At 43.7% G+C, this 15,328-nt stretch overlaps 1 protein-coding gene across 2 annotated transcripts in view; it reads left to right on the forward strand.

Annotated features, from left to right (window-relative positions):
• Window positions 1-15,328, forward strand: part of LOC100016419 (solute carrier family 22 member 15-like) — a 103,011-nt gene that overhangs the window by 8,625 nt on the left and 79,058 nt on the right. The gene's annotated exons all lie outside the window — the stretch shown is intronic.

Here is a 15,328-nt window from a genome sequence, read left to right on the forward strand (position 1 = left end):
TCATTAAGGGTTTACTATGTGCCAGGTATTGTGCCAAGTCCTGGTAATAAAATACAAGCAGAAAGGACACCAGTCCATTTCCTAAAGCACCTTACATTCCAGTAGAAGATGACACATGAGAAGAGGCTAAAAAGCTAAAAATCAAGGGGTGGCATGAAGGGGAGAGAGATGAAGATGCCTCATGTGGGGGTAAAGAAAGTCCAGAGTTCTACAAGTGCAGCCTGGAGAGGAAGGAAGGCATGGTTGGCCTGGTTTCCCTTCTTAAAATGGAGGTCATGGGAGGGACGTCAGTTGGATGGAAAGACCCCAAACATAATGTGAAAAAAATTCCAAGTAGACCAAGCTTCTAGAGTGAAGAGGATTCTATGGCATGATAGAGAAAGTCCTTTGGAGAGGTGGGACTGTATATATCTTGGATGTGTAATGATTGTCCACTATCTTCCATAAGTTCTTCATAAAAAATCTACCCAGTGTTCTGGAGGCCTTGCATTTGGTCTTTTAAATTACATGGGAGCCAGAGCAACACTCAACCTGTCTGACAGTTGTTTCCCCTCAGTAAAAGACAAGCCCACCTCCTTTTCTGATCATATATGTCCCAGAAGAGAGCATTTACTTCTTTTTTAAAAAAATTATTTAATTAATTTAGAATATTTTTCCATGGTTACATGATTCATGTTCTTTCCCTCCCCTTTTCCCACCCCCTCCCATAGCCAATGAGGTTTTACATGTGTCATTGATCAAGACCTATTTCCATATTATTGATATTTGCACCAGGGTGATCGCTTAGAGTCTACATCCCTAAACCTATCCCCCTCAACCCATGTGATCAGGCAGTTGTTTTTCCTCTGTTTCTGCTCCCACAGTTCTTTCCCTGAATGTAGATAATGTCATTTTGCATAAGTCCCTCAGGATTGTCCTGGATCAATGCCTTGTTACTAGTGGCAAAGTCAGTTATATTAAATCTTGCTACAATGTATTAGTCTCTGTGTACAATGTTCTCCTGGTTCTGCTCCTCTCACTCTGCATCACTTCCTGGAGTTTGTTCCAGTTCATATGGAATTCCTCCAGTTCATTATTCCTTTGAGCACAATAGTATTCCATCACCAACAGATACCACAATGTGTTCAGCCATTCCCCAATTGAAGGGCATCCCTTCATTTTCCTTTTTTTTTGCCACCACAAAGAGTGCAGCTATGAATATTCTTGGACACGTCTTTTTCCTTATTATCTCTTTGGGGTACAAACCCAGCAGTGCTATGGCTGGATCAAAGGGAAGACAGTCTTTTATCGCCCTTTGGGCATAGTTCCAAATTGCCCTCCATGTAAACCTCAAAATTCCTTAGACTTATAAATGTTGGAAATTTCACCACTGGGATATTTCATACTTGGAAAATTTCTTACTGATAGTCTATTGGAATGGGAACCCCATTGGCATGGGAGGTTCCTTCTCTTCCCTTCTTCAGATTACTTTAGGACAGAAACCTTTTGCTGAACAATGGAAAGGACTTTGACCTATGCTTAAGCATAGAACAGGAATTTCTTTGAGTCATGATTGATTTTAGAATTGATACAATGGAGATACTTGGAATCAATCTCCACCCTATTCAGTCCTAACAGGATTTGAGTAAGGGCTGCAGCCTAGATCAAAATTTAATTATTTGAATCTCTACCCTACTCAGGTTAACAGGATTTAGAAAGGGCTGTAGCAAAGGAGCAAAGATTTAATCATTTGAAAATATGACCTTCAACAGACATGTGCAAAAGCCAGAAACTTCTGGGCGGTCCTGGGTTAAGCTAGAGCCTCCATTGGCACAGGGAAATTGATGAACAGTGATTGGTAGATGGGAGAACTGAGGGGAGGAACTTGGATGGTTTCCTTAAAGATAGGAGGGTCTGAAGACTCGAGGGGTGGTTGAGGAGTTTGTGGAAGTAGTGGCGGTGTGCTCTGGGAAGCCTGCTCTGAAGGAAGCTGAAGGTGGGGCCCTCTGAGACTGTTTCTCCATTTTGGTCACGTGAGTAATAGGGACTGATCTCTTTTCTTTGCCCCAGCTATCTAAGGGCTTGGGCCTTTTGGCCCAGCCTAAACAGAAGGGGTATTTAAGCCCTATTCCCTTCTCTCCCTTTTTCTCTCTCTCTATCTCTAATTCCTTTCTTCCTCCTATTGTAATTAAACTCCAAAAAAGGCTGACGGCTGACTTGAGTTTTCATTTAAGAATTACATAGCTGAATTCCTTGGCAACCTTAAATTAATATATATCAGTCTTTTAAAGTGATTCCCTTGTAACATCCAGAATAGTTGGATCAATTCACAACTCCACCAGCAATGCATTAATGTCCAACTTTGCCACATCCCCTCCAGCATTCATTACTTTCCTTTGCTGTCATGTTAGCCAATCTGCTAGGTGTGAGGTGATACCTCAGAGTTGTTTTGATTTGTATTTCTCTAATTATGAGATATTTAAAGTGCTTTTTCATGTGCTTATTGATCATTTTGATTTCTTGCATTTACTTCTTGTATGTAGTTATCATTAATAACATGCTATGGCATATTTAATCTGTCCATTGTTCCTCAGATCATCCACAATTTTGATTCTTTAGCAGTTGTGTTGCCTGATGATTGATAATTGTAAATGATATTTATATATATGATTAAGGTTTGCATTATCTTTTTTGACCTTCATAACAACCCTTGGAGGTAAATGCTATCATTATTATTATCCCCCTTTTACCCATGTGGAAACTGAGACTCAAAAAATTTGAGTGTTGATTTTGGTTTAAATAGCTAGTGGAGGCGAGATTTAAATCCGGGTCTCTTCTGATGGCATATCCCAGGAGTTTATACAAATAAAAATATTGTACGGCACAAAGCCAAGGATAGAGCCTGAGGAGCTCTGTGGAGACTCAATCCTCCCAGCTGATGCCAAGCCATTCATGACTGCTCTTTGGGACCAACCATTTAGGCCCCCCATTTTGAATTTGTACGTTGTCTCCCCATTAGAAAGTAAGCTTCTTGCAGGCTGGAAATAATTTCATTTTTGTCTTTCTAACTCAGCACTTGGCTCAATAACAGATATTTAAGAAATGCTTGTGGATGTATTCAAAGTCCACCGTTTCCTAGTTCTTTTCATGTTGGCTAGGAGGATGGCACGAGGGGCTTTGCTCATGTTTGGCTGCTTCCTAGGTAAACTGATTCTTCCCTAGATAAACTAGGTGTGTTTTGGGGAGGTTTCGTGCGACTCCTAGGTAAGTGCCTGAGGTGTTCCACGCAGAGACATCCAAGAATTTATGGGAGATAAATGTGTGTCATGGGGTCACAGGTCGTTTGCTTCCTTGATAACATCTTCGTTATAACCCCTTCCCTACTTTCCTGGGCACAGCGAGAAGCTTGGGGCATCTGCCTCCTTCTCAGCCAGTTCTGTAAGCTTTAGTAATTAACCATCATGCTTAAGTAACCAAGTTATGTTAGGTAACTTCAGTTAAGTAACCAGCCCTGAGCCTGGCCTTCTCCCATCACTCCTCTGGTCTGCAGCCAGCTCTTTTGGGGCTTTGAGAACTAGAGGGGCTACCCCCACCCCAGGGACTCAGGGTGTCTCTCCTCTAATTCTCTAATTTGGCTGTGCTTCTCCCCCTCACCTGGCATAGTGATGAGAGCCCCAGTTTTATTTGACCAATTAACATCTATTAATTCTTACAAAAGGGACTTTACCATGAAGATATCCTAGGTAGAGACATTTGCCCTCAACAGCCAGGGCCCACTCACTAACAACCCCGAAGTCCTGGGGAGACTGCTGGCTTCTGTTTGGGCTCCAGGAGTCAATTCCTTGGCCTCTGGTGGCTCGCCAGCTGAACTTTCAAGGCTCACAAAGCATCGCCATCTTGAACACTTCTTTACCCAAGAGGAGGCAGAGTCAGGCTCCAGGACAGATGCTTTCTCCCCACCAAAGGTTTAGCCCTGGACCCCAGCCAGGCAGGAGTGAGGACCAGACCCGCTTTGGCCAGTGAACGCCTTCCAAATGGACCCCAGTTCCCACTGCAGAGCCGGAGAACAGCACGTCATTGCATTGTGCGGTTCTCAGATCAGAGCCAGTTCCAGGATGCCTGTAAATGCTCCAAATTAGGGCCCAGGGCCCTCTCATCACGCTTCCTCGTGCCCTTCCAGATGGGTGCTCCCCAGATTCTTCCATGTGGAGCTCTTCTATCATTTGCACATGCTTCCCAGCATTCCCCCACTTGTAAGGTACTGGAAAGACACAGGCAAAGGCAGACTCTGCTGTCATGGAATTTAGTGGATAGAGTATAGAAGCAGAAATAGAAGGGAATTGGATGAAGGGGAGTGTTGAATGCTGGGTGGTCACGGGGCAAGGAGGAATCGGGGAAAACTTCACAGAAGAGGTAGTTCCTGAACTCAGCCTCGAAAACAGTTGGCCAAGGGTCCAAAGAAGGAGTGGCAAAGGGGAAGGCATTCCAAAGAGTGGTAGATGGGATTGGGAGTTTAACAAACATCTTGTGGATTAATGTAGCTACAACGTGACATGTATGAATGGGAATAATAGCAAATAAGACTGAAATGTTCAGTTGGCATCATATTGTAGAGGACTTTTTTTTTTAAGGCAATGGGGGTTAAGTGACTTGCCCAGGGTCACACAGCTGGGAAGTGTCTAAGGCCAGATTTGAACCCAGGATCTCCCATCTCTGGGCCTGGTTCTCAATCCACTGAGCTACCCAGCTGCCCTCGTGGAGGACGTTAAATACCAGATTAGGCAATTGAGAGCCACAGAAGATTTTAGAGCAAAGAAATAGCATGATCAGGCTTATACATTAATCATGGATTGAGGCAGGTAGAGACCAGAAGCAACAAGACAAATTAGAAGGATATTACAGTCATCCAGGAGACAGGTGATGGCCTCAACTAGGATCCACAAAGGCACTTCACAACTGATTGGTTGTGGAGAAGGGCGGATGAGGGAGAGGAAAAGTCAAAGATGACTCAGAGGCCTAAGGAGGATGACGCTTTCCAAGGGACACTTGAACTTAATCCTTTCTTTAATTGAAGCCTGGTGCCCCATTAGGAAAAGCAATTAACAGTTAGCAAGTCAAATGAGTCTTTGGATCCTGGCAAAATTCTTATCATTGTGAGAAGCACTTTAATATCGGAAGAAGAGCCAAAGGACATGAAATCTGAAGCCTGGAGGGCTGTGCTAGGCTTGCTTTGCCATGAATTTGACCTCATTGGACAAGTTGCTTAACTTCTTTCATAAATGGAGTTAGCTACCTGCCTTACCTACCTTACCTGACCTTATCAAGAAGGATAATGTATGTGAAAGTGCTTTCAAAAGTCTAAATACTATTTATCTACCTGTCTTTTCTCCTTCCCTTCCCTTCCCTTCCTTCCCTTCCTTCCCTTCCTTCCCTTCTTCCCTTCTTCCCTTCTTCCCTTCTTCTCTTCTTCTCTTCTTCCCTTCTTCCCTTCTTCCCTTCTTCCCTTCTTCCCTTCTTCCCTTCTTCCCTTCTTCTCTTCTTCCCTCCTTCCCTCCTTCCCTCCTTCCCTCCTTCCCTCCTTCCTTCCCTCCTTCCCTTCCTTAAATGCTTACTAAATGCCAGGTACAAAAGGAAAGAATCCCTGCTTATATTTTGTCAGGGAAAAACAATCTGCCCACAGATGATTAAATAGATACACAATAACTACAAAGGAAATTTGGGACCCTAAGAAGGGAAAGGAGGAGAAAATGCCTCTAAGCCTAGGAGAGTGGTAGGTAGAAAAGCCCAGGGTGGCTTGTTCTGGAATAACCAATAGGCTGGTGTGAAGGGAGCCTAGAGAAAGTGAGGGGTGAGTGATGAGAGCTGGAGCCAGATTCAGATTGTGATGGGCTTTGCCTCCCAAATAGAGAAGTTTATACTTTGATACTTTGCCATAGAGGCAATAGGGATGTATTGGAGTCGAGATCTGGATTGGAATCCTCCCTTCTCCTGACTGTGCTTCTACCACTTCTGGTTTCAGTCTTGTGCTTCAGCAGCAGTCTCATCCACTGCCTCAACCTCTCACACTGCCTGGGGCTCCTCACCCTGGAACATCCATTTTTTTTTCCCTAGGAGGGTTCCTCCAGGGGCCTCATTTGGAGGTTCTAGGTTAGCCACCTTCATTCCCTTTGGGCTGCGCTTCTGACTTTTAGGGTTCAGTATCATGGCTCTCACCCCTCTCCAGTGTACCTTCATTTCCACCTTCTGCCCCAACTATTTTTAAATCTCCTTTTGCATGTTGTCTACTGTAAGGGTTAAAAAATTAAGGTTGGACTAAATATAAGAGAAATATGGTTGCTGAAACTATCTCAAGTCAAATGACTTTTTAGCAGTATTTATTTATAAAATACAGGGAAAGAATGAAAGTAGAGAAATGAGAGAGGGGGTAGAGAAGGCATCTGTCCTATCACACTAGATAATTACTCTGGCCCAGTTGGAACCAGGCAGGGCTCCTTAGCTCTCCACCAGAGGATCATGGGTTGGAGGGGCTGGTGGTGAATAAATCAAGGGTTCCAGCCATAAGGCGTCCTACAACACAGGGGGCCTCTCTGGAAGCTAGTCCCTTCAGGAGCCAGGAAAGGAGTCAGCCCTTTTCACTCACCTATGTGGTAGTCCAAAGAAAAGATCCAAGAGCAATCTTACCAGAAGCAGTCCAGGGTCCCAAGCCAGTGCTCCTCCAAGGCCAAATTTGAAGGAGAAAGAGCTGGTTACAGGAAGTGGCAACTACTTTTAAAGACCCTTCTTTGCGTCACTTCCTGTGCCTGCCTTCCACTTTATGTGGACCAATTGCCATTTTAGAATTTTCTTAGGGGGTAGTCAGTTATTTTCTGAGTTGTCACCCACTTTAGCAGGTGGGTTGCAGACCTCCCCCCACTTAAGCTGCAAAGTGGGGGTATATACACTTGTGGTGATTAAATCTAAAAGTAGGCAGGGGAAAGTTAATCTCATCTTCATACTACCTATCAAAATATAAGCTACTTGAGAGCAGGGACTGTCTTTTTGCTTGTAATTTTGCTTAAGGCTTTGCCTGATACTTAGTAGGTACTTAATAAATGCTTATGGTCTTCCCCCTGCCTTCTTGAGTGCTGCTTCTGAAGGCTGTAGCCACGACCAAGTTGGCTCCATATCCTAACCTCAGTTTCCTTATATATAAAATGGATGCAAGGATCATCTCAGCCCCATCTCCCTCACCTGATCGTTGTGAGGAAAGTGCTTTGTAGACCTCTAAGTGATAAACACACATTAGCTGTTGTTATTTCTATTTTGTAAATAAGGAAGCGAAGTCTTTCCGGGTTAAAACCCAGTAACATTTGAACTACCTGCTTCATAGGGCTGTTAGGAAGAAAGTGCTTTGGAAATGGAAACAATTGTGGTGTAAACAATTTAAAGAAACTGTAAACAGTTTAGGTTTTATTTTTATCCATCCTCTGCACAGCTACTAATGTGTTTTCCTAAAGCAAAAGTCTAACCTTTTAAGGAAGTCCTTGTTCGCCTCCTCCAACTGCCTTAGTTCAATATGGCTCCCTAGGACCTTTAGGTTCTGCCACAAACGTCTCTGTCATTTACTGTCCTTACAGCCTCATGCCAACCTACATTTCCAGTCTTCCATATTTGTCCCCATCCCACCCTCTGACCTTCTTGTAGATAAACCCCATCTCCCATCTCTGTGCCTTAGAACAGGTTATGCCGGGTGCCTGGGATGCTGCCCTACTTCAGCTCAGAGTTTTAGGACCCCAAATTCCTTCCAAGAGCAGCAAAAACACCACTTTCCCAAAGGAACCTTTCTGAGCTCCTGCTGTTGCTCATGCCCAGACAGGCACCCGTGCCTCTTCCTTTTGTATATGCCCACGGATGTAGGAGTTGTCTCCTCCGTGGAATGTAAACTCTTTGAGGGCAGTGATTATTTCGGTTTTGTCTTTGTATCCCCAGCACACAGTAGGTGTTAGTAAGTGTTTGTTAATTGGTGAGAGGATCTCCTGGCACTAGATTATAACTTCATTAGACCAGGGTGGGTGTCCTACCTTAGTTATCTCCCCTAGCACCTAGGACAGCACTTTGCCCTGCTATGGAGATGCTTAATAAATCTTTGTGGCATGAATCAGAAGTTGGACCCTGTGAGCTCCCCATGAGCAAAGACTGAGATGAGAGTCTCAGTTGGAAATTCTGGCTTTTCAACGAATGCGGATTCAGACATTCGCCACACTCCACCCCGACCCCCAAATAGCCAAAGTGGCCCATTGCTAGTTACCAGACTCAAGTCAAAGTCAAAGGGTTTGGTCTGAGCAGGGCAGAGGTCAACACACAGACCCCTGGATCACTCCAACCACGTAGCTATAGACATCCTTAGACCAGGGGAGTAACCATGTCAGTCCAGGGGCTTAAACATCCTTTCCTTGAATACCTCGTCCTCAAGAACTCATAGATTGACCCTTTGGCTCTCCCGGCCACTGAGCCTCTCATTATTAACTGTGAGAAGCCGCTGAGCACCAGGGCTAGAATTGTTCGCACATGTGTCTACCTGCTGTCAAGTTTTCTGGGCTCTGCATATCAGTCCAGATGCGACTAGCCTACCTGCCTATTGCTTGGCTGATCAGGGAGAGGCTGGTGGGTAGGGATGCTGCACTACGTCTCCTCCTTTGGACCAGGGTAGGACTGGATGACCTCAGGGCTCTCTCCCTACTTCTCTCTGCTATGGTTCTGGCCTGAGCTTTGCTGTGATCCCTTGGCAAGCCCAGCAAAGCTATGGCTTGATGATAGCCCAGGGCAGCAGCCTCCTATTTCAAACAGCTTTTTGTTTATTTGGAAAGGGACAAAAGAAAACTTTATTCTGACACTCCAATATGTACAGAAAGGCACAGAGTACCAGTTTTATTGCAGATTCCACTACAGTGCAAGATCAGGAGTTACACTTTTGTTAGTGGTCTCTAAAGGTCTGGCACAATTTTATTGGATTCATCCCGTCCACATTCATACTGATGGCTGGCTGAGCATGGGTATCTCTCTTGTGGTCCGCTTCAAGGGGCACTCTAAAAACCTCTCCTACCAGCCTCAAATGACTGCCATCACAATTACTCTGAGTTAAATCAGGACATTCCAGGAAAAGACATTTTCCTTCTAATAAAATGTTAGCTTACTTAAAAATTTTTCTTTATCAGGGGTAGCTGGGTGGCTCAATGGATGGGGAGCCAGATCTAGAGATAGGAGGTCTTGGGTTCAAATTTGACTACTCCCTAGACACTTCTTAGTTGTGTGAGCCTGGGCAAGTCACTTGACCTCCATTGCCCAGCTCTTACCACTCTTCTGCCTTGGAACTAATACACAATATTGATTCCAAGATGGAAGGTCAGAGTTTTAAAAAATTATCTTTATTTTATTCCAGTAACAAATTTACACATACGGTTTCCAAGGTTACATGATTCATGTTGTCTCCTTCCCTACTTTCCTCCCCCTCCCAGAGGTGACAAACAGTTGCACTGGGTTATACCTTTATAAAATGTCAGCTTCTTGAAGGCAGAAACCATTTCATTTTTATCTATATTCCTAAGCACCTTGCATAGCTCCTGTACATAGTAGGCATTTAATAAATGCTTGTTAAGTGAATGACTTGGCTTCAAAACTTGGCTCTGCTGTTGACTGGGTTGGTCACTTTTCTCTCCTTGAGCCTCAGTTTCCTTATCTGTGAAATGGGGGTGTTAAACTAGAGTGTAACACTAATAATTATTATAATAATGATTATAACAACAGCAACAAAAGCATTTTGTCATCCTCATCCCTGCCTATTGCCTTCCTTAACTTCCTTAAAACCCCAACGAAAATCTCACTTCCTTTTCTCTCCTCTCTTAATTTTAGTTTCTTCTCTCTTGATTATTTTCTATTATACCACATATATAGCTTGTTTGAACACATTTGTTTACTTGTCCTCTTCCCCATTGGACTGGGAGTTCCTTGAGGGCAAGGATTGTCTTTTGCCCTTTTTGTATCCCTGGAACTTAGCCCACTTGTTGATTCTGAATAAATGTTTATTGACTTATATAATGCTCCAAGATCTGCAAAATGTGATCTCATTTGATCCTCCCAGCAGTTCTGGCAGGGAGGTGTTATTTATACCTCTATTTTACATATGAGGAAACTGAACCGGATACAAGCTAGTAAGCCTCTGAGGCTGGTTTTGAACTCAGGGCTTTCTGACTCCAACCAGTACTCTATCTAGTATGCCACCTAGCTGAGATGACCTCTAAGGTTCCTTCTAGCGCCCTTCTTTTTTTTTTTTTAAACCCTTACCTTCTGTCTTGGAGTCAATACTGTGTATTGGCTCCAAGGCAGAAGAGTGGTAAGAGCTAGGCAATGGGGGTCAAGTGACTTGCCCAGGGTCACACAGCTAAGAAGTGTCTCAGGTCACATTTGAAACCAAAACCTCCCATCTCTAGGACTGGCTTTCAATTCACTGAGCTACCCAGCTGCCCCCTCTAGCTCCCTTCTACTTACTGTATGCCTCCAAGAGGCTGTATTTCCAGAAAGTCCCTGTTAATGGGAAAACACCTACAAGATAGAGCTGAGACTCGGAGTAAGCCTGGTAAGGATAGCCACCTAGGATTGCTCAGCCTTTGTGGGTACCCAAGGAGGGTCCCCTTTACACGCATCTCAGAGTAATCAGCACCGTTTGCAGTGATAAACTAACCAGGCAGAGAAACTCTTAAAACCCCTTCATTAATGTTGTGGAGGGGTTGCAATCTGCATCAGTGAGGGGACCATTCCATGTTCTTGGAGTCCTGGAGTGGTTTTTATGACCTCAGAAAGTCTGGCTTTCTGTGTACCACGGGTGTTCCTTCTGCGATAAGACAAGTCCCACATGGTACCATTAGGACTAGAAACCTTCTAGGGAATAGCGGCACAGTTCCATTTCCATACCTTGTCTTGGGTACATGGATGCCTTAGCCAGAGGTGTTCCGAGCATGTTAAGCCCTGATAGGTTAGACTGTCAGAGGCATGTAACAAACATACCCTCGGGAGCCGAACTGATTTTAGAGAAAGGTTTTGATGAAAGAGTGTTGTTGGTACCCTTCAGGGTCAGTGCATTCTGTACCTGTGGGCCAGCGGACAATAGGACGCTTGGCAGGCTGGCCCAATAAATAAGCCAGTTTGGGAGGTTTGTGGGGAGGCAGGCAGACACACACACACACACACACACACACACACACACACACACACACAGAGGGAGCCTGGGGGAGACAGAGAGACAGAGAGATAGAGAGACAGAGACAGAGACAGAGACAGAAAGACAGAGACAGAGAGACAGAGACAGAGACAGAAAGACAGAGACAGAGAGACAGAGACAGAGAGAGAGGAGAGAGAGACAGAGAGAGAAGAGAGAGACAGAGAGAGAGGAGAGAGACAGAGAGAGAGAGACAGACGGACAGAGACAGACAGACAGACAGAGACAGAGAGGAAAGAGAGAGAGAGACAGAGAGAGAGACAGAGAGAGACAGAGAGACAGAGAGAGAGGAGAGAGACAGAGAGAGAGAGAGAGAGAGAGAGACAGAGAGACAGACAGAGACAGACATAGAGACAGAGAGAGAGACAGAGACACAGAGAGATAGAGGGACAGAAAGAGACAGTGGGGGAAGAGACAATGACAGAGAGACAGAAAGAGACAGACAGAGAGAGATGGGCAGAGACAGAGACAAAGAAAGAGACAGAGAGACAGGGAGACAGAGAGAGACAGAGAGAGAGGAGAGAGAGAGACAGAGAGAGAGACAGACAGAGAGAGAGAGAGAGGATAAAGAGAGAGAGGAGGGAGAGAGACAGAGACAGAGAGACAGAGACAGACAGAGACAGACATAGAGACAGAGAGGGAGACAGACAGACAAGACAGAGAGACAGAGAGAGAGACAGAGACACAGAGATAGAGGGACAGAAAGAGACAGACAGAGAGAGATGGGCAGAGACAGAGACAAAGAAAGAGACAGAGAGACAGAAAGGTAGACAGAGAGACAGAAAGAGACAGAGAGATGGGGAGAGACAGAGACAGAAACAGAGAGAGAATTTGAGAACTATTCAGCAAAAAGGCTCTTGGGAAATTTCCAGTTCAATAAGGAAACTTGCAAACCCATTAAAGTGATAGTAACTCATGTTTGTATGATACAAAGTGTTTTCCTTAAATTATCCCCATAAAGGAAAGAGGCAATGTGAGTACAATTACCCCAAAGGTGCTATTACCTTCTGGAAACTGAGGCTCAAAGAGTCTTGCCTAGGATCACACAACTGCTAATGTTTGAGGCAGAATTTGAAGCCCAAAATTCAGGCTCTTAGTTCATTTCTCTAGCCACTATGGCACATTGTGTTCTAAGAACTTCAAAATTACTTCTGTATTTTGATAATAATATAATCCTGATCTGTAACCTTCAAGATACAAGACGCAGAAGCATTCCTGATAGGAAGATGGAAAGAAATGACCCATCGACAGATGGCCTGGTTCAGTAGAGCCTCCCCATGAAATAACTGGAGAACAGGAGAACCAAGAAATGCTATTCTGTGATAAAGAAGAGGGAAAGGCGCTCTCAGAAGACGACCCTAAGTTCTGCCCAATAGTCTATGCCTCTCAAGTGCTAGCATCTCTACCCCTTTTTAGATTTTCATTCTTGCGGACTGAAGAGAGGCTACATCACACCTCCTTCATTCCTACTTCTAAGTCAGAACTGAGGATCCATAGAGGGGGTATTTTCCAACCCTTCCCTATAAAGGAGAAGTAAGTTTTAAGTCAAGGGTCCTTCAATCCTAGCATAATAGTTGGCGTCATAATAGCTAATATTGACCTCACACTTTAATGTTTACATAGTGCTTTACAAAGCTTAACTTACTTGATCTTCAGAACTATTATTTTACAATTTTACATTTTACAAATGAGGAAACTGAGACACAAAAACATGTTAAAATGATTCAATATCACACAGGTAGTATCTTTGACTAAGAGGATCAAACACCCAGCCCAAACCAAATCAGATCAAAATGCAATTGGGAAGCATTTAACAAAATAAATAAGAATATAATGGACTGTAGATGATGTTAAAATATAGTTTTCTAATCTATATATACAATTTATACAACATTCAGCCTGCAGAAATCCTGATGTATAGTTTGAAGTCAACACCATTGTCGTAGACAACTGTCAAATTCCAGTTTTCTTCATTTCAAGCCCCAATATCCCTGGCCATAATATATTTGGTTCTGGAAAGAATGCTAGATGGCATCTTTTCTAATTGCTTTATTTTACAAATGAAAAAAATTAAACTCAGACTCAGAGATGGAGTACCTTGCGGAAGATCACATAGTTCATTTAAGTGAAAGAGATGAGATTTAACCGCAACACATTACCCATTGGGGTTCCTTATTTTGGTCAGTGAGACTAATCAATTTTGAATAAAGGAAGGAAGGAATGATCAGACCAGTTTTGAATCAAGGAAGTCCAATCCTATTGTTCATCCTTCATTTTTGAAAAGGAGCAGTGACATCATGGGGGGGTGATGTCTTGATTTGAGCACGGATTGGATTTGTGAGGAAGAGTTGCACAAAGTCATGGGCCTCATTCTCTCTCCCAGAGTTATTGAAGTACAAGGGCAAGACAAAGGTCCAGATGAAGGGTGATGGCCAGGATGCATTGGATGAACTTGGCTCTAGAAGATTTATTCTTAATACTGTATTATTTGATTTCTAATGAGGCTCTGTAACACTGGATTTTTCAAGCCTTTTCCCCCTCATTCCTTTGTCCTGACAATCCTAGGAATGTCTTCACATTCCTTGCCCTAGAGCAGTTTCTAAAATTGAGATAATCAAGATTTGGAATAGAAGATCCATCTTGTCTAGTAAACAAAAACTAGTTTTGACCAACTATGTTCCTGGAACAGGGTAGGAGGGGAATATCTTTGATTCCCCCATTGGGAGGAATAGGGACCTGTCAATCCTGGCTGGGCCTAACTTGATTTCTTCATCTAGATTAGGAAAGATATTGGAATCCTATGATCAGTCCTATAATTTCCCCCTTCATCATGAGATCAGGAAGGGACTGGAAAATATTAGCCCACCTCCTCAATAGGTATCCACCAATTAGAGATATCTTGGGAAAGGCTTAATAATGAGTTTTTAAAATTGTATTTAATGACACCAGATGCTGAATGAATTTGCCTTTCATCAGCAAGAGAGATTACTGACCATTAATTTATCAATTATTACTAGCATAATTGATACATTCATTTTTCTTACCTGAAACCTAGTCTCTCAGAGTTCTTAATCATCATGGCTTCTTCAATGTCTGCTCAAGGTGTGAGCCCTCCATAGCACCTGCATCATCCATCATCATGGCCCTTGGGTACTGATATTTCCTCGTTATCTATACTGCCTCTTATCAGGATGTAATTACCTTCCCTATCTTTTTTAATCAGATCTGTTTTTACGTTGGTTTTGGCAGATATCATGATTGCCACTCCTGCCTTCTTTTTCTCAGTGGATGCCCAATAAATTCTGCTCCAGCCTCTTACCTTTACCCTGTGGGTGTCTACCTGCTTCTTGTAGACAACACATGGTAGGATTTTGGTTGTTAATCCACTCTGTTATCTGCTTCCGTTTTATGGGTGAATCCATCCCATTCACATTCAGAGTTATGTTTATCATCTGTGTATTCTCTCCTTCAATGGCCCTGGGAACAAATTGTTCTCATCTATGCTTTCCTCCTGGGAAGTCTTCACATGCTTGAAGTAGACATCCTTTTAACACACTGATGGGCTTGAGACATGTCAGTTATCCTCAACCTGTTTTAGCTTATCCACTAAGGCATTTTTATTGAGGTGTGGCCACTGGACATGCCACAGCTTCTTGGAGCTACAGGTGAGAGCTGGGTGAGAGGTGGTCAACAAAGCTGGATGAGCAGCCCTGAAGAAAACTCAACAAGCTCTCCTGCCAGAAGTGCTGGTATTCTCTGAATACTCCCCACACCTCAGCCAACCCTTCTGTCTTGTAACTTGGCTTCCCCTGAGATTCCTGATGCCTATTACTCTGGTTGGAGCTGAGGAGTGAATTATTATTGTGTTATTGTCCAGCCCCATCCCCTCACTATACACAGACAATAACGTGGTATCAATTTCAAGTAGCATTTTCTAAGGAGGGCTAAGCAGGAAGAGGTACCCCAAAAAGGGCTTTGGTGGTGGGGAACAGTTAGGGAAAGGAAAAGAATGCCTCACCAAGTGATCAGACCTCAGCATACAGCAGAGCCAGGGCATGTGAAGAGGGGGAAGTGTCCTAAATAAACTCTACTTGTGCT

This window comes from Monodelphis domestica, chromosome 1, assembly GCF_027887165.1.
Source record: "Monodelphis domestica isolate mMonDom1 chromosome 1, mMonDom1.pri, whole genome shotgun sequence".
Taxonomy (NCBI): domain Eukaryota; kingdom Metazoa; phylum Chordata; class Mammalia; order Didelphimorphia; family Didelphidae; genus Monodelphis; species Monodelphis domestica.